We start from the raw sequence: 19,937 nt of genomic DNA on the forward strand, positions 1-19,937 counted from the left end.
ACATATTATTTGAATATTAATGAAAAAACAATATATTTTAAAATGACCAATACTTTACTCTTTATTATAATTTAAGCATTCACAAGCAGAGCTTTAAGAAACAACTCCAAAATGAAAGACATATTTCCATGCAGGAGGGACTAATGTGTTTTATTGGGAGAGGATGGTGCTTCAGAAAAACCAGGCAAATCCAGTGGGCATCTCAACAAGAAGGTAAAATGATGGTACTATCCTATGCTACATGAAAAATTGAAATGAGAAATGTTGTGTCATTTGTTGCAAACTGTTCTCAATACTTGGCTTTTCAGACAAATACAAAACACAGCCCAGAGCCAACACATTTCATCATTTAGATTTCATTATAAAAATGACAAAAACTTACTGGCTTGGAAATATTAAAGGCAGCAAGATGGGATATAGGATTCTGTGAATAGTTGTCAAATCTAGAGAAATTTCAAGCAAGATAGGAGGAGAGGTGGCAAATAAGAAATTTCTGAGCCTCTTAAAAATAAAGTCTTTACAAAGCTGTTTCTCAAGTGGTTCTCTCTGGGGTGAAACTTATTCTACATTTGGAACATCTTCCCACTTACCTCGTGAGGTCATGCAATTACTACACTTTAAGCCAGGCTTGCTGCCCTAATAATGGCAGTTAGACAGGGTTCAGTTGCTAAGGAACACTTAGAACCCAAAATGACAATGCTTATAAATTTACAGTTTGTTTCCAAAAAAGATACAATATAGCAACATTATTAAAATAAGGATATGCGTGACAGCCAAAGGCTATCTCCCGGCAAGGGGTCCAGGAAGGCCAGATGTAAACTCCAATTGCTCTTCCTCTGTAAGGTCCCTATCAGGAACACATTTTCCCTCAGATCAGGAAGCAGACCTGAGCACAGAACACCTTGAAATCAGGGAGCCCAAAATAATGTCTCGCCCAGAGTTTCTCACAGCCACTTGGTCAATTGCTTAATCAGCTTGTTACTTGTTACTTAACTACCTCTGGCATCAAAGTACCGTATCTCTCTACCCTGGTCCCCAGGGGTTTCACCGAGATCAGGTTTAAATCATCAGTCTATAGCCAATAAACAATGCTGACAAAATAGTATGAATGACACTGAAACTCCATAAACTCATGGTTAAAAAGCAATACTATTTTATTTTTTATTTTTATATTTATTTATTTTTTTATTTTTTACTTTTTGTGAGATGGAGTCTCGCTTTGTGGCCCAGGCTGGAGTGCAGTCGCGTGATCTCAGCTCATTGCAAGCTCCGCCTCCCGAGTTCAGGCCTTTCTCCTGCCTCAGTCTCCCGAGTAGCTGGGACTACAGGCGCCCACCAACATGCCCGGCTTATTTTTTGTATTTTTAGTAAAGACGGGGTTTCACCATGTTAGCTAGGATGGTCTTGATCTCCTGACCTCATGATCCACCCGCCTCGGCCTCCCAAAGTGCTGGGATTACAGGCATGAGCCACCGCAGCTGGCCATAAAGCAATACTCTTAATTGGTATGTTTCATGGCCAAAGATCAGTGCCTTGCAGGTGCTTTGTTGAAACAGTCCTGGTGAATTCCAGACTTCGCTGGTGTTAATCCTCATTGCACACTTGTAAATAGCTATAGACTTACTGGCCCACAAAAACTGTTCAGAAGATGTTGATTTTTTGCCAGATAATTAGAATATTGTTTTTTTGAGTAGATATATATAGTGATGCTTTAGGATGTCTAATATGCTGATTGTATAAGACAACAAATGTTTTAAGAGTTGTGTTGTGAAAAGAGCATTATTTTCATCTTTTACTTTTACCTAATGGTAAATTAAGTGTCATGGTTCTTCCAGAAAATGGTCTCATTTAAATGCTGTGAAATGTATACATTATTATTCTCTAGGAGGCTTATACTCTTTCAGACAGTACATAGTTGAATCTTGACACCGTAAGTGAAGGTGAATGTATGACTAGTTTGTTCATTTGGGTACTGGTGTATGAAATTGTCCCAGTTATAAATTTATTGCCTCTTAGCTCCAAATCTACCCTTCATTGCCCTGTTTGTGATAGTGGAACATTTTTTCCTTGTCAGCTAGCATGGCGCTAACCTTGTCAGTAAAGGGCTCTAGAGGGACTTAGAAAGAGGAAGGGGCTTCTCTTCCTGCGTCTTGTGTGCTGTGCTGCTTCTTGCTTGTGTGGGTCTAGGGTGGCATGTAGGGACATACAGTGGACCTCATTTTTGATGAATTCAGCAGATCGCTTTGGTTTTATTAGTTTCATAAATAATACCCATGGCTTTCTAGAAGCAAGTTCAGTGGCATGTCAGCTGCTGGTTGAATTCGTGTGGGCACCACAGCTGTCGTCTACAGGGCAAATTCCAAGGGCACTCCATCTACTTTCCTGGAGCCTTCCCAGTGATGACCTTTTGTTGAGTTTCCTGCAAGCAGCTCTCGGGTAGCTCCCTGGTAAGGCTAGCTAGTGCCTGACCTAGCTGGAAGTTCAACAGCAACCCTAGTGTATAGTTCTGTGGTAAATTTTGTGGGCACCCCAGCAGGTGAGTTTCTGTTTTTATCCTTAACCTGATAACTTTGCACAAACTGTGGCCCAGGAAAACCCAGAAATCTCTGTCATGCAATGGGCTGCAATATTGCCTTCTCCAAAGAAATCTGAATCCCCACCCTGGGGAGGAAGCCCCTCCCTCCACTTCTAAGTTTGTTCCTTCCTTGGGTATATAGCCTAGAATATTTGGGGCTTTTCTTTTATCCCTTCTTAGTTAATTTATTATAGAAAGTTAATAATTATTTATATTAAATCTTCCCTGTTCAAATTACTTTGTGATGTTTAGTGCACGAATGTATCCACAACTGACACACGGACACAAAGAGGGAAACAACAGACACTGGAGCCTGCCAGAGATGGAAGGGTGGGAGGAGGGAGAGGGGCAGAAAAAATTACTATTGGGTACTAGGTTTAGTGCCTGGGTGATGAAATAATCTGTACATGAAACCCTGGTGACACAAGTTTACCTATATAACAAATGGGCAGGAGTACACATTTGTTAAACTAACCTAAACCTAAAATAAAAATTTAGAAAAAGTTTCCATTTGGTTCTTCTTTCAAAATAACAAACAAAAGAAATAAAGAAAAAAAAAAGCGAATATGACTGCTAGTAGCTTGGGAGATTTTATTGTTCTCATGAGTTCCATTAAAACTGGCCATGAGATACTTAACGTTAAACTCATCTCAAAGAGACATATGTATGTATATGTTCAGAGATTGTCTTCTATGTTCTCCTATTTGTGAAGCCTTAAAATTCTTTCAATCTTAAAGTCCCTCATAAGAGTTTTACTAGACATTTAACTTCCAGGAATATGAAGTCTGGCTTATCTTTTATTTCCACATCACTAGATCAGGTGCGTATCAAAATTATAGAGAACTTTAATATAATCTAGAGGAAGGGTGAGCAGGCTTATAAGAAAATAAAGGAAACCAGTTTATCACTGGTAATCCAGTTTGAAAAGGAAACAGGTGGCTATAGCATTACTTAGTACAAATTAATGGAGATTGAAAACTTTTTCCTGAATAGCAATAGAAGATAAAATTTTAATAAGATCAGTTTGACAGTTTTAGTCCAATTGATGAATCCCCCTTCAAAGTTCCATGCACCATAATGAAATGTAATTATGAGAAAGGAAGAAATAGATACAAATACTTGATCATTGTTCCAAATAGAAAAGAAGCAATAGCCTGAAAGTATGAGACTGACTGATACCTAATAGCCTCTCTGGTGAGGATAGCCATTATAGTGATGCTTCATCACTATGATTATAGTAACACTTCTTTCTGCAGGTGAAACATATATTCTTTACCTAGAAGTTCTCTGTGATTTACACTACAGAACAGTGTAAGTAACACTCAGGCTGCAGCCTCTGGCAACCAGAAGGGCAGGATTCTCAGGCCAAAACTATGCAGAAATAATTACTGCTAATTATTGGAACATTAAAGTGTAGTTCTGATGCATCATTAGGGTTTTCCCAAGAGCCTAATTTTACTCATTTATTTTTTCTCTTTAGAGAAAGGGCAATCAGGGAGTGAACCTTCAGCAAACCATTAAGTACATGTAGTCCCCAAAGAAACTGGACTGGAGCAGAGAAAAAAGATCTTGTTTTGTACTCCTCACAAAATGAGACATCTATTTTTAAGATAGTTTGCTTCCCTCCTTTCTTCCTCTTTTATTCTTACCTTCATTTCACAGACTGAGATGAAATGCCATCTTTCTCTTCTCTGAGGAATCCTGGACCTTGGATTTTACCATTCCCCAGTTCTATGATTATTTGGTAGTTATGCTTTTCTTTACTGCCTTCATTATTTTCACATTGCCTAGTTTTAAAATGTTCATGTTTATCCTTATATGGGCTCCATATTTAAGAAAATAGTTTCTTTGATCTTGCAATTTCCTCTCTTGTCTTCCATGAGTAGAATTTTCCAACAAGGAGGCTACATCCATTGTTTCCATGTTCGCACTCAATTTTCTGCCTTCCTCAACCATTATCATAATGAAACTTCCTCTTTCAGGTTTTCCAGTGACACCTTTCTTGGTAATTCAGTGGCCACTTTACTTATTTTTTTCAGTTTTGTTGGTTTTATTAGCTAAGGAAGCCAAGATTCGGAAAGGTAAAAGTACCCAAGTAATACAGGAAATACATGACAAAGATAGGAATTAAATTCAGGAATCTCTAGGCTAGAATACCTTTGCTTACTCTCCTATCATATCTCAGTATGTGATCTTTCTATTTTGCACTTTTCCTGTTGCTTCTTTCTGCTGTCTCTAAATATAAAGAGTTGATGAATTCTCAATTCTTAGCTCTCTATGCTTCATGGTTGTAACCAACGTTTATTGAGTGCTGACTATAGACAGGTTTATGTACTATACCATGTGATATGGTTTGGCTGTGTTACCAACCAAATCTCATCTTGAATTGTAGCTCCCATCATCCCCACGTGTCAAGGGAGGGACCCAGTGGGAGGTAATTAAATCATGAAGGCAAGTTTTTCTCTTGCTGTTCTTGTGTTAGTGAATAAGCCTCATGACAACTGATGGTTTTATAAAAGGGCATTTCTCCTGCACACACTTTCTTGCCTGCCACCATGTAAGATGTGCCTTTGCTCTTTCTTCGCCTTTGCCATGATTGTGAGGCCTCCCCAGTCATGTGGAACTATGAGTCCATTAAACCTCTTTTACATTATAAATTACCCAGTTGTGGGTATTTCTTTGTAGCAGTATGAAAATGGACTAATACACCATGTTATTTCATTAAATTTCTTCAACAATATAATGGAATATTTTTTTTTTCCCAGTTGTACAGACGAGCAAGTTAAGGCTAAAGAAATTAAAGGACAACTTAAAAGTGATCCCAAAGTCCTTTCTTAAATGCTTGTTTATTGGATTTAATTTAATGTTTGTGATTATAAAGTAGTTTGTGTTCTTTTTGACAAGGAAAACAGTCCAAGATTCCCAAGTTAATGGCCTGGTGTGTCTTCTTTCCATATCTTCCTCCATGCAAGCAAACATATACATGCATATACTGACATATTTAGGGTGTTTATATTTAATTTTATAAAAATATGTTTAACAATGTTGAATACAGTGCCCTGTAACTTGCCTACCAAACTTAAAAATAAATTACACACTTCATTTCTGATCAATTGTCTTAACTCTTTCTGTTTTTTAATAGTTGGGTATTAGTTCACAATGTGACTATCAAAAATTTATCTCCATTAGTATTCAAGTAGTTTCTAGATTTTTCTACTTCAAGCTGCCTCCAATAACCTTATTAAACATAAATTTAGCATTTATGTATAATAAATTTATATGTATGTATAAATTTATTTGTGTATTTTTTAAAGGATGTACTCCTAAAATACAGATTACTGGGATACTCCATTGTGGCTACATGTGTTCTCAAAAAATTTGTGACTACACATGATTTTATTAATAAAGTATGAAATTATCTGTTTCATTGTGTTCCTGCTGATACTGGATGTTATCATTCTTTTGATTTTTGCCTAGACTATGTGAAAATTGGCACATCATGCTTGCTTTAATTTTCTTTTGACTATATTCCTGATATTAATGATTTGTGTGTTCTCTCTTTTATCTTTGCCAGTCTTGCTAGAAATTAATCAAATTTATTTTTGTGAGAACCAGTTTTTAAAAATAAATTTTCTCTATTCCCTGTTTTTAATGTTCTGATCTTTATTATCTCCTTTCTTCTTCCTGCTTTATCTTCTCTTATTTTTCCAGTTTTTTTCATGAGAACAGTGTTGTAATATCATTTTTCTAGTTTCTTGAGGCAAAAACTTAGATTATTGATTTGAGAGCTTTCTTCTTTTCTAATGTAAGCATTTAGTACTATAAATTTCCCTTAGCACTGCTTTGACTGTGCCCCATAGATTTTGATATGTTATCTTTTCATTTTTATTCAGTTCTGTGTTTTTAAAATTTTTTCTTTGAGGTGTTCTCTTTGATCCACTGATTATTTGGTAGTATGTTGTTTAATCCTCAAGTGTTTGGAGATGTTTTAGTTGCTCTTTTGTTACTGCTTTTCAGTCGTATTCATGATGATCAGAGAACATACTTGGTGTGATTTTAATTCTTTTAAATGTACTGAGATTTGTTTTATGACTCAAGATATGGGCTATTTTGGTGAATGTTTCATCAGTGGTTGAAAAAAGCGTGTATACTACTCTTGTTGGTTGGAATGTTCTATGTATATTTTATTCTACTGGTTGATTTATATTGGTTAGTTTTACATATTTGTTGATTTTATATGTTGCTCTATTAATTGCTAGTTCTACTAATTTTTGAGTAGGAGTGTGAAGATTCCATACCATGATTATGAATTTTTCTATTTCTTATTTCGGCTTTATCCATTTTAGCTTCATATATGTTGTAGCTCTGCTGATTGGTATGTAACCTTCAGAACCGTTATGTACTATTGGAGATTTCTGCCTTTTGTTGTGTAATGTGTTTCTTTGTCTCTAGTAATATTTCTGTTCTGAAGTCTACTTTATCTGATACTACTATAAATATGCCTTTTATTTTTTATTTGGTATTAATGTTTACATGTTCTTGTTTTTATTCCTTTACTTTTATCCATCCTATATCATTGTCTTTGAAGAGTTTCACGTAGGTCATATATTGCTGGAACATATTCTTTGTTTTTCAATCCTATCTGTCAGTCTCAATATTTTAGTCCCTTTTTATTTAAAGTATTTATTATGAGAGGACTTACGTCTGCTATTTGTGATATCTTCACTTCTGTTTCAGGTTTCTCTATGTTTTATTTCATTCCTGTAGGTAATTAAACAATTTTTAGGATTCCATCATAATTTATTTGTAATATTCTTTACAAATAAATATTCTTTAGTACTGAGGTAGGAGGCAGGTGGGACTTGATCCAGACCAGATTGAAGACTGGCCAAAACCAGGAAGAGATACCAAAAGCACTTCTCTATAAGCCATGTCCACCAGTGCCATGATATTTTACCATTGCCATAGCAACCTCCAGAAGTTACTGCCCTTTGGCACAGCTCCATGTGGAAGTTAATGCCCATTTCTAGTTATTCTGAATGACCCACCCCTTAGTTAGCATGATATTAAAAGTGAATATCAATATGACTGCGAAGCTGCTCTAGGCTGCTGCTCTCAGCATACTGCCTATGGCGTAGCCCTGCTCTGCAGGAGCAGTCACAGAACTCTAACACTGCCGGCCCCTCAACAAAGCTGTTTTTTCCTACCACCAGCTTGTTGAATTCCTTCCCAGGCAAAGCCAAGAATTTGTCCTGCATCAGTGGCAAGGCAGCCAGGGGGGAAGAGGAGATGGCAAGAGAGACAGCAAGAGACAGAGAGAAAGATGGTGAGGCAGCTATCGGTGCTACTGCAATCGAAATTAGCAGAGCAGCTAATACTGTAGAGCTGTAATGCCATTTTGGCTCCTGCAAATGAGTGACTGTCCCCCACTGTCCACAATCCCATGATATTGGGAGAGCCAAAGAATAAGACCTGTGGCTCCAAAGTACATCTTGTGACCTCTTTCCTGAGTCCTTTCTCCTCTGATTCCATTGTATTGCTCTGCCAGCCATTTTATTTTTAGGCCTAAAATATGCGTTTTGTTTGTAGCTGCTGTTTTTGTTGTTGTTGTTTTTGGTCCTTTGAGATGGAGTCTTGCTCTGTGGTCCAGGCTGGAGTGCAGTGGCACAATTTTGGCTCACTGCAACTTCCATCTTCCGAGTTTAAGTGATTCTCGTGCCTTAGTCTCCCTAGTAGCTGGAACTACAGGCGCACACTACCATGCTTGCCTAATTTTTTGTGTTTTTAGTAGAGATGGGGTTTCAACCTGTGAGCCACCCTGGCCTCAAACTCCTGACCTCAGGTGATCTGCCTGCCTTGGCCTCCCAAACTGCTGGGATTACAGGAATGAGCCACGGTGCCTGGCCTGTTTGTCACTATTTTTTTTTTTTTTGCTTTGACTTTCTGTTAACTGTATTAGGCCAACTGTTTAAGGCAGGACACGTGATTATGAGAGGTCCACTTTTGTATTGACTCTGGGATGCCAGAATCACATTGTTCTGTGACTCCAACTTGGCCTTGGGTTCACTGTTGGCTGGCCCCCAGGTTCCCTGGGGTTTTATTACTTGGTGAGGGGATGGTTGTTTGTTGATACAAGGATATTCTGGATTTTTCAGCGTTGGTACTGTTGGCTACCTCCCAGATGCTCTGGGGTTTTCAGCACTGACATTCCTTCTAAGATTGTGAGTTATAGCCTGCAATCTTGGTCTCATGTTTTCTGCCCTGAAGTTAGAAGTTATAATTTTTTTTTCTTTTCCTTTTTTTTTTTTTTTTTTTTTTTGTTTTTTTGAGATGGAATCTTGCTTTGTCTCCCAGGCTGGAGTGCAGTGGCATGATCTTGGCTCACTGCAAGCTCCGCCTCCTGGGTTCACGCCATTCTCCCGCCTCAGCCTCCCAATTAGCTGGGACTACAGGCGCCCACCACCATGTCTGGCTAATTTTTTTGTATTTTTAGTAGAGACGGGGTTTCACCATGTTAACCAGGATGGTCTCAATCTCCTGACCTTGTGATCTGCCTGTCTTGGCCTCTCAGAGTGCTGGGATTACAGGTGTGAGCCGCCGCACTCGCCAGAAGTTCTTATTTTTCTGACAGCCATGTGTGGGCCTCTTCCCATGTGATGTCTTCCTTTCTGCCTTGCTCAAGCCCATCTTAGTCAAAGGGACCAGGATTGTCAAACACTGGCCTGCTTGATGAACAACTACCTGGTGGTGGAAAAGCAGCTTCCTGAACATTTGTTGTGTGTTTCTGCCGCTGGGTAAGTTCTCTGGTGAGTCAGGGTCTCTGAGGTCTCCCCTTGGGCAGAACTTCTCACCCCTTTCCTTCATCCTTTTCACATTCACCTTCTGTTTACCTCTTCTCTGCCCAAATTAAGATGCTTTCCTCTTTCTTTGTGGAATTCAGACTCATCGTTCTACTATCCATTCATTGGCCATAGTCCCCTTTCATAATTCCTTTCTATTTATATTTTTCTTTGCAGAAAGTGAGAATTTAAAAAGGGAAAAGTAACTAGGCATTCACTAGACTTAGGCTAACTCAAACCTTCCTGTAGATGTCCTTACTAGACATGGGAACAATAGCGAGCATCCTGAAGGACTCACCACTAGGGTGTCTTTTAGGCAATTGGAGAAAATTCAAAGTAGAAAGTATGAAGAAGAAAACACTCATTTTCTGTTGCAACACTATTGGGTCCAATACAAATTGGTGAACCAACAGATTTGGCCTGTATGTGGTTATTTACCTTATAATGTTACTTTACAATTAGGCTTGTTCTATAAAAAGGAAGGAAAATAGGGAGATGTTCCTTATGTGTAAGGCCCTTTTATAACCCTCTACCAGGATACTGACCTCAGGGACAGTTGTAGAATGTGTCTGGCTCATGATACTCCTAGGCACCAAAAAACTGTGCCAGATATCCTAGATGACCCCTCCTAGCTGCTACCTGTAGAAAGCCTGCACCCCCTTCAGAGCCTCCTTAGTCCCCTGGTTCTGAGTAGGCCCCTGCTAGTTTTATAGTGCAAGATTCCACCCCAAGGTCACCAGGCATCCCTCCCCTTTATCCAACAAACTCTAGCCTACATCCCTCACTGCCAAAAGAAGAAAGCCCAACCAGTGCCACTAGGAGTAGGGCCCCATATCAGCCCCCAAAATCAAACCTGTATCCATTGTGGGAGGTAACTGACAGAGATGGAGGAACAATCAGAGTAGATATATGCCCTTTTCCATGTCCAATTTGACTTTATGCAAGAGAAAGTTTCGCTGCTTTATGGAGGCTCCAGGGAAGTTTGTAGAGGAATTTGTCAAGTTGACCATGTCTTTTGATTTAAATTGGCATGACATGCAAATATGATTACACTTGCTGCACCAAACAAGTTATAGCAAGTGGATAATAATATACAAGGAAGAACAAAGGATTCTAGGAGCTGCTCGTGACCATGCAGATGGAGTGGCTGCTCATAATCAAGGCCACACCATTTATTGTGTAGAAGGGGATACAGTTCCATATCTGGACACTCAATGAGATTATTAGAGGAGTTCCCAAGATCTTGAACACAGAAATCATATGCTAATTTGTTTAACAGAAGGTATGAAAAAATGTGCAGTTAAGCCAGTTAATTATGACAAGGTGAGATAAATAACTCAGAGGAAAGATGAAAATCCCACTCTATTCCAGGTCTGCTTGGTTGAGGCCCTTGGAAAATATTCTGATCTAGACCCAGGCTCCCCAGAAGGGTGAGCTCTCCTGGGTGTGCATTTTATTACTCTGTCTCCCCTGATGTTAGAAGGCAGTTATAAGAGCAGCAATGAGACCTCAAATCTCCATCAGCTAACTCTTAAACATGAACTTTGGGGTTTATAACAACAGAGAAAGCACAAAAATAGAGGTGAAAACCAAAAGAATTGGCCAAAAAGCACAATTGCTAGCAGCTGCTTTAAGTCGCCTGCCGCCTCAGGGTTACCCATCCTGAGAAAATGCAGTAAGATCAGCATCTGTGATGCCCAGATGAGAACCCATGACTTGCCAGCCCTTAGGACAAAATTAGTGTGTCTTCTATAAACAAGAGGGCCACTGGAAGAAGAATTCCCTCAGGCTTAAAAGGGAGTCTGAGCCACCCAGATCCATGATGGCCAAGAGAATAGAGGACTCATGGGGCCTGAGGTTCTCTACAACTTCCACTGGACACTGTACCATCTCCAGAGGGACCTCGGGCAACCTTTGATGTGACAGGCAAAAATACTGAGTTCTTATTCAGTATGAGTGCAAGCTACTCTGTTCTGACCCATTTCTTAGGGCTACTGTCTTCCTGCTCTTGTACCATAACAAGGATTGATGACCAGACAAAAGTGAGGAGATTCACTCACCCTCTTGGTTATACCGTCAGGTACCATATGTTTTCCAACAGATTTTTGCTTATGCCTGAGTACCGTATCCCTTTACGGGGAAGATACTTAACTTTCCCAATTACAGGCTGCAGTTCAATTTGGAGAGCCTCATGAGAAGGCAACAGGCCAGAAGGGAACATTTCTCCTAGCTCTAAGTACAGGCCTTATCAAAAATAAGGGAAAGTGGCCAGGCACAGTGGCTCATGGCTATAATTCTAGCACTTTATGAAATTGAGATAGGTGAATTGCTTGGGTCTCAGAGTTTAAGACCAGCCTTGGCAACTTGATGAAACACTGTCTCTACAAAAACTACACACAAAATATTAGCTTGGCTTGGTGGCACGCACCTGTACTACTAGCTACTAAGGAGGCTGAGGTGGGATGATCACCTGAGCCTGGGAAGTTGAGGCTGCCATGAGCCAAGATCGTGCCACTGCACTCCAGCCTGAGTGACTGGAGTGATACTCTGTCTCAAAGGAAAAAAAAAAAAAAAAAGGCTGGGCGCGGTGGCTCAAGCCTGTAATCCCAGCACTTTGGGAGGTTGAGGCGGGCAGATCACAAGGTCAGGAGATCAAGACCATCCTGGGCAACATGGTGAAACCTCATCTCTACTAAAATACAAAAAAAATTAGCCAGGCGTGGTGATGAACTCCTGTAGTCCCAGCTACTCAGGAGGCTGAGTCAGGGGAATTGCTTGAGCCAAGATTGCACCACTGCACTCCAGCCTGAGACAGAGCGAGACTCCATCTCAAAAAAAAAAAAAAAAAAAAAAAGGTAAGGAGAAGACCTCCCTTTCATGACATAGTGCTTCTCAAGCAGACCCCTCTGTTTGGGGCATGGAACTTCCTGGTAGAGCTATTAATGTGCCTCCAGTCCAGGTTATTTTAAAATCTATTGTTAATTAGACATGGTAAAAGCAGTATCATTGAGACCTGAGGCTCAGAGGGGCATCCAGCCCCTGATAACAAAGTTCTTAAAGTATAGGTTACTATAATCCTGTCAGTCCCCATGAATACCCTTATTTTGCCTGTAAAGAAACCAAATGAGGAATATAGATTTGTTCAGAATCTAAGGGCAATTAATGAGGCAGTAGTCTCAGTCTACCCAATAGTTCCTAATCATTACACAATATTGACTGAAGTCCCTGAAGATGTTGATTGGTTCGTATGATATACTTAAAAGGTGCTTTCTTTTGTACACCTTTACTCCCAGAATCCCAGTGTATTTTTGCTTTTGAATGGACTGATTCAGACACTCATACTGCATTTCAGCTTACCTGGACAGACCTTCCTCAAGGTTTTAGGGACAATCTCCATCTCTTTCACAATGCATTAGCAAAAGATTTAAGGGAATTATAGTTAACCAATGGATCTCTCTTGCAATACATGGATTACCTATTAATTTCCACCCCTATTAGGGAAGATTGATAGGAACACAATCCAGATCCTGATTTTTCTAGGTAAACAAGAATATCAGGTATTTCCTTACAAGGCTACGATCTGTTTACAGAAATTTGTGTATTTGGGGTATGTGCTCACCTCTGGGACAAGGACCTTGGCCCAAGAATAGCAGAGACCATCCTGGCACTCTAGGCTCCCCAGACCAAAAAACAGTTAAGAACATTTTTGGGAATGGCTGGATTCTGCTGGATTTGAATTCCTGCATTTGGGTTTCATAGCAAAACCACTAGATGAAAATCTAAAAGGGAGTGATCAAAAGCCTTTGAATTGACATAATCTGTTAGAAGACATTCTTAACCCTAAAAGAAAAGGTTGCAACAGCTCCTGCTTTGGGGTTCCCAAACATAGAAAAACAAGGGATGGCTTTGGATGTCCTAACTCAAACACTCGGGGATAATCCTAGACCAGTGGTTTACTTTTCTAAACAGCTAGAACAGGTGGCAGCTGAGTGGCCAGAATGCTTGCAAATTGTGTCTGTCACCACTGTATATTAGTAGAAGAATCCAGTAAGTTTACCTTGGGTCAACAATTAGATATCATAAGCCCCCATCAAGTACAGGGGGTCTAGAGGCAAAGGGACACCAACGGCTGACAAGGGGCTAGTTGTTTACATATCAGGCCCTTTTGCTTGACACTAAGACATTACCCTTAAAGTATGTCAAGTTTTAAACTCTTACACTGTTGCCAGACTTCACAAGTCCCAAGAATCAGATCCCCAACTTATTCATTCCTGTGTAGAATCCATGAAACATACTTACTATATCAGGCCTGACCTCAAAGGTGAGCCCTTGCATAATCCCGACATTGAGGGGTTTAGAGATGGAGTTAGTTTAATTCATGAGGGAGTCAGAAAAGCAGGTTATTCTGTGGTTAGTCAATAAGAAGTCATTGAGGCCAAAGCTTTACCTCCATAGAGTTCTGCTCAAAAAGTGGAATTAATTGCTCTAATTAGGACCTTTCAATTGGGAAAAGACTCAAGAGTCAATATATTTACTGATTCCAAATATGGGTTTCTGGTGCTCCATGCTCAGGCTGCCACATGGAAAGAAAGGGGACTATTAATAGCCAAGTGCTCCCGCATACAAGATGCTCTGAGATCTTGGAACTTTTTGATGGTGTTCAGCTCCAAAGGACATAGCAGTTATTCATTGCAGGGGACACCAAGAAGGAGACACTTCAATCAGAGAAAATGTCCTGGCAGACAGAGTAACCAACACTACAGCTAAAGAAACACCAATACTGAAAGCTGCTGCACTAATACCTAGTGCTCCTCCCATGTCAATGGCACCATACTATACTCCTGAGGAAGTTAAATGGGCCGAACAGAAAGGCTTACAAAACGACGCTTCAGAGTGGTTTCTAGAAAGCAGCAAACTCTTTCTGCCCAAGGCTGAGCAATGGGAAATAATTAAGGATGTCTGTGACTCCTCATATTTGGGAGAGAATTCTCTATTCAAATTGGTTTCTCAGATCTTCTTGGGAAAGAAACTATTCCAGACTCTAAAGAGGGTCACCAGGGCCTGTGAACTTTGTGCCTTTAGTGACCCAGGGAGTCACTCCATACCCCCACCCCTACTCAAACCTGTACAATACCAAGAAACATACCCTGGGGAACACTGGAAAACAGATTTCACCTGGATGCCACCTTACTGAGGACTAAAATACTTGCTGGTATATTTATAGACACTTTCACAGGGTGGATAGAAGCTTTCCCCACAAGGCTGGAAAAGGTGTTAAAAGTGTCCAAATCCTTACTTAGATCATTTGAAGGTTTGGATTATCAAAAAGTCTGCAAAGTGATAACAGAACCTCCTCCATCAGGTTTCCTCAGCCTTAGGCATTACCTACCATCTTCACTCCTCCTGGAGACCTCAATTCTCGGGTAAGGTAGAAAGTCAATCATGTTCTAAAAAGGACATTAGTAAAACTCTGTCAAGAAACCTCAGAGGGCTAGGTTTTTCTCTTACTCATAGACCTTTTGCACATGAGGATGGCTGCAATGGGAAGCTCAAGGCTTAGCCCATGTGAAATGACTTATGGAAGTCTCTTTTTAACTTTAGACCTCCTCTTTGATGAGATACACGAATGCTCACTCATATCATCAACTTATGCCAGGTTCAAAAGGCCCTTCAATTATATGGAAATAAAATATTGCTTCCTCCCACAAGGGAAGATATTGACACTCCCACTAAACCAGGAGACTTGGTCTTACTTAAACTTGGAAAGAAGGATTCCCCCAAATTCAATCATAACCAAAATGGAAGGGTCTGTATCAGGTGTGGTTGATTACTGCTTCCACTCTGCTGTCAAACTTCAGGGAATAACTATTTAGTTACATATGTCCTGGATAAAACCTGTTTTGAGTTGCAGGCACAAAGGGAGGTCACCACCACTTACATCTATGAACCTTTGGAAGACCTCTGCTACCTATTTAAAAGAATTAACACTTAGCTAGAAGTGGTAACCAGATGCTCTGGGTGGGAATGCTTTTCTCTTCCTAATTGTAGGACTTTTTTTTTTTTTTTTTTTTTTTTTTTTTTTCAATTGTTTGGATCAACCATCTCCTCCTAGGAAACACCTTTTTTGTCCTTGTTGGGCACTCTAAATACCAATTGGACACTGTGCTGCCACTGTTACTCCTGTTTGCTCTTCCAGTTAACCCAATCCAGTGTGGTAGGTAGGAACAAAATCGTATAGTAAATATTTCAAAAATATAGCATCAGGGAATTCTCATAGTTGCTAGATTTGTCACCAACATCCCCAGATAGAAAGTTCCACCTTCTGGCTCATTCAGCAAATCTCATGGCCATTTCTCCAGACCTCCTAACTAACCATAGTGTTGCCAAGGTACTGAGACCTCTATTTGTTAGCTGGAACTCTTCCCTGCTTAATGGATTCCACATTAAGTACATTTCCACTATTCCACATTGCTACTATTACCTGCACCTAGGAAGGTGAGTATATATATCTCCAGTGCACTAATGATTCTATCTTTTGCACCCCATGTTGTGTTAATGACACAAAAGCAGAAGTTTCTCTGCAATGCTCTGCTCCAATTCTAGTTGCCAAGTTCTCAAGGCTATAGCAAGGTGGATGGGATTTCACTTGTGAGAAAGGAAATTGCTTTCTCCTGGATCAGAACATACAGGGGAAAAACAACTGCCTAATCTGGGAAACTGGGAGTACCACCCCCATCTGGAAACAAGGGTTGTTCAACTACCCCCATTGGAGCATGGGAAGAATATCTCTGTAGACCCAACTTGGCAGCAAAGGATAGACATCACACCCCCTAGGGCCTCTATTTGTGCCTCAACTGGGCCCATTTCTGTTTGTGGCCATGAGTGGCAAGATGTTACACCCGTAACTACTTCTAATTCCCAAGGAAGCTAACTATTCTTTGGGGAATAGCTTTCCTTTGCATATAAAAATCTTGGAATGGGGTGAATGTACATTGGCCACACTTACCCTTCCAGGGGTAACCGTCTATAACCACATAAGAATCAGGAATACCAGACATAAATGAGCAATAGGATTAATTCTGGTGGGAATCAGGGAGGCAATAGGATTAGCAGCCCCCAGGGTTGGCTTTGCCTACCATGAGTGAACTCTAAAGAACTTGACTCAAAGCCTAGAATTGTTAGCTTAGCTACCAACACAGGTCAGGCATTGAAGTGAATTCAAGAATCCCTAGACTGGCAAATGTAGTCCTCGAGAACAGACTAGCATTGGATTGTTTACTAGGTGAACGAGGTGGAGTCTGTGCAATTATTGATAAAACCTGCGTACATATATTGACAACTCTGGACAGGCTGAGGTTAATAGTCAAAAGATCTATGAGCGAGCTACCTGGTTAGACAGATAGAACCAGGAAATGACTCCAACTATATCTGCTTGACTATCAAAAATGCCCTCCCAAGTCTCACCTGCTTTTTCCCTCTCCTAGGACCTTTCATAGCTGTCTCGTTATTACTATTTTTCACCCTTGCTTGCTTTACCTCTTAACAAAATTTGTGTATTCTAGATTACAACAGTTGTATGTAAAGACAATGCTGGCACAAGGCTTCCAACCCATTCCATCTTCTGACCCAAAGAATGAAAGCATCCTGCCTTTGGGCACCTTAGATCTAGTATCCAGAGATTTTACTCCTCCAGTGCTGGGCAGGGCCTACACCCAAAAAGTCTTCAGGAAGGAGTTATAGAAGATGGAGCTCTGCCCTTCTCAGCCCCCTTAAGATTAAGGAGTATCTAATCTCTGAGGAGGCAATGAAGTGGGAGGCAGGGGGGACTTGACGCCAGACCAGACGGAAAACTGGCCTGAACCAGGAAGAGGCACTAAAAGCACCTCTCCATAAGACATGCCCACCAGTGCCATGACAGTTTACTATTGCCACGGCAACACTCAGACGTTACCACTCATTGCCATTCCAAAACCTGAAAGTTACCAGTTTCTAGCTATTTCTGAATATCCCACCCCTTAATTAGCATGTCATTAAAAGTGAGTGTAAATATGGGCAAACACCTACCCCCAGCTGCTGCTCCAAGTGTACTAACTATGGGGTAGCCCTGTTCTGTAGGAGCAGCCATGGAGCTGTAACACTGCTGCCGCCTCAATCAAACTCTTCTTCTACTACTGGCTTACTCTTGAGTTCCTTCCTGGGTGAAGCCAGTGACTTATCTGGCATCAGTACCATTTTGTATAATTTTCACAGTGGTTGTTATGGAACACATATACACATAGCAGATAAGTTGTAAGTATATAACCTAAGAAAGTCTCCTGGTATCAAGAGTTTACCACTTCAAGTGAAATGTAGAATTCTTACTTTTGAATATCATACTTTTGAGTACCCGATTGTGTTATTACTTTGCTTCAGTCATTAACTATGACTTGTAAACTCATGACGTCAGGGAGGGAGGGAAAATAGAATGCAGAAGATTTACAATTCATACTGCCTCATTCACTCTTGTGGATTCGGAGTGAGTCCTTGCTGATGTTTGCCTCTTTGCCAGGCCTTAAGCTGAGTGTGTGGGAAGAGTGAAGCCAGCGGTGACTAACTTCAGATCATAGTGTCTCCTTACATTTGGATGCTTCCAGATGGTTATGTAGGCACACCATGCTGCTGGACCCCACTGCCACTAACCTGGCAGGAAAATCATACCACTGCCTACTTTGGATGGATGAGGGTTGGAAGATGAGCTTCCAGCTCAGACCATGACTATTTTCCTGGCAGAGGAATAAGAGAATTTCCTGCATCCACTAAGCAGAGAACAGAAGATCAATTCCCTGTTTAGTCAGTGACTACCATCCATCTAGAGAATGGGAGCACAGCCTGGTTCTTCTAGGCAGGGGATGGAACATTAGTTTCCAGCTTGGACATTGGGTTGGAGAATCAGAGCAGGTTGTTTACAAATTGTGGGGCAGGAGAATTGCAGGGAAGATCAGTTCCCTGGTCACACCACTGACACTGTGATTTTTCCATTGGTGTTTGGCAGGAGTTGGGCTGGTATTGACAAAAAGGTTTTCTGTTATTAGATTATCATTTCTCAGGTCTTTGGCTAGGGGAACAGGCTTTTCTAATACCATTTATTTATTATTTATTTATTATTTTGTTTGCGTCTATGGCAGTTTCAGCTTAGCTTGAAGGCTTCTGGAGTGTGCTTTCAAGGATACATTTGAAGTAACAAGAAAACCCAGGGGCTTACTGTTATTTAATTTCCTCAAAATCTTGAGGTTACTGGGCATTCTGCTGTCTTCTTTCCACCTTCCAGAGTTTCCTAGGCTTGTTTGTTCTGTTATGTGCAAGGGTTTTTAGGTGTTAGAGGGAAGACGTGAAAGGAATGGGGCAATTCTCTCTTTGTTGGAACCAGATCTCATCACTCACTTTAATTCTAAGATCCTTAGAATTACTATATGTTCCAGTTTGTAAGGGACACTCAGATTTACTTTTTCCTGGGATAGTTTTTGAGTGTCTCACTTTAATCTCAACAGTATCCCAGTATGAAAACAATTTATACAGTCTCCATAACATACTGCTCTTCTCTCTCTACATTTTATATAGCAAATCTGGACATATTCTTTACCTCAAATATCACTTCAAATATACATCCTCATAAATGACTTTCAACAAAGCTCAAATGCTAAACTTGTATCTCCCATGTAGATATTTTCAATAAGACATTCCATAGTTTTATTATAGTTTGCCTTTCCCCTAACGTGTCTTCCTTTGACCTCCCTATTTTTATGAATGTTCTAATATTCTCTCAGTTATGAAATCTTGCAATCATTTTTTGCTCCTCTGTCTCCTCCATTCCCTGTTCCAGCAAGTCTGCAAGTCCTACTGTTTGTTCGTTCTTGGAAATAGTTGATTCGTTCTTGGAAATCACTGATGTGACTTCTTCTCCATCAATTATTTTTACACACCCTTATTAAATTCCATTATTAAAATGATCCTCTCATTTAGGTAAAGAAATATAAGTATTGTTGAGTTACTTATACAAATATTATAGTATCAAAGCCATAATGAAAAATCAAAAATAACAAAAATGTAGAAATGCAAATTGACTGTTAGAAGCTTAAACATTTTCTGTTAAAGTTTCATGTAAATTTTTATATAGTAATAAAATTGTTTCGTTGATAAATTTCTAGTACTTTCCTGGCGTATAGTATATTTTTCTTTTCATTGCTTGTGAAATTGCTATTATATCTGTGACTCTGGTGTATTTATATGGTGTCTTTTTTAGGAACACTTATCTTTATGTCAGATCACCTTTCTCTGATTTCCATATCTGTTACTGTATTAGTCTGTTTTCACACTGCTGATAAAAACATACCAGAGACTGGGAAGAAAAAGAGGTTTAATAGATTCACAGTTCCACGTGGCTAGGGAGGTCTCCAATCATGGTGGAAGGCAAAAGCCACTTCTTACTTGGCTGTGGCAAGAGAGAATGAGAGAAGTGAAAGAGGAAGCCCCTGATAAAACCGTCA

At 40.0% G+C, this 19,937-nt stretch overlaps 1 long non-coding RNA gene across 1 annotated transcript in view; it reads left to right on the plus strand.

The window, feature by feature from the left end:
• LOC105480995 (uncharacterized) overlaps positions 1 to 19,937 on the plus strand; it is a 575,131-nt gene that overhangs the window by 199,710 nt on the left and 355,484 nt on the right. The window lies entirely within an intron of this gene.

The sequence above is a fragment of the Macaca nemestrina genome, chromosome 14, assembly GCF_043159975.1.
Source record: "Macaca nemestrina isolate mMacNem1 chromosome 14, mMacNem.hap1, whole genome shotgun sequence".
Classification (NCBI taxonomy): Eukaryota; Metazoa; Chordata; class Mammalia; order Primates; family Cercopithecidae; genus Macaca; species Macaca nemestrina.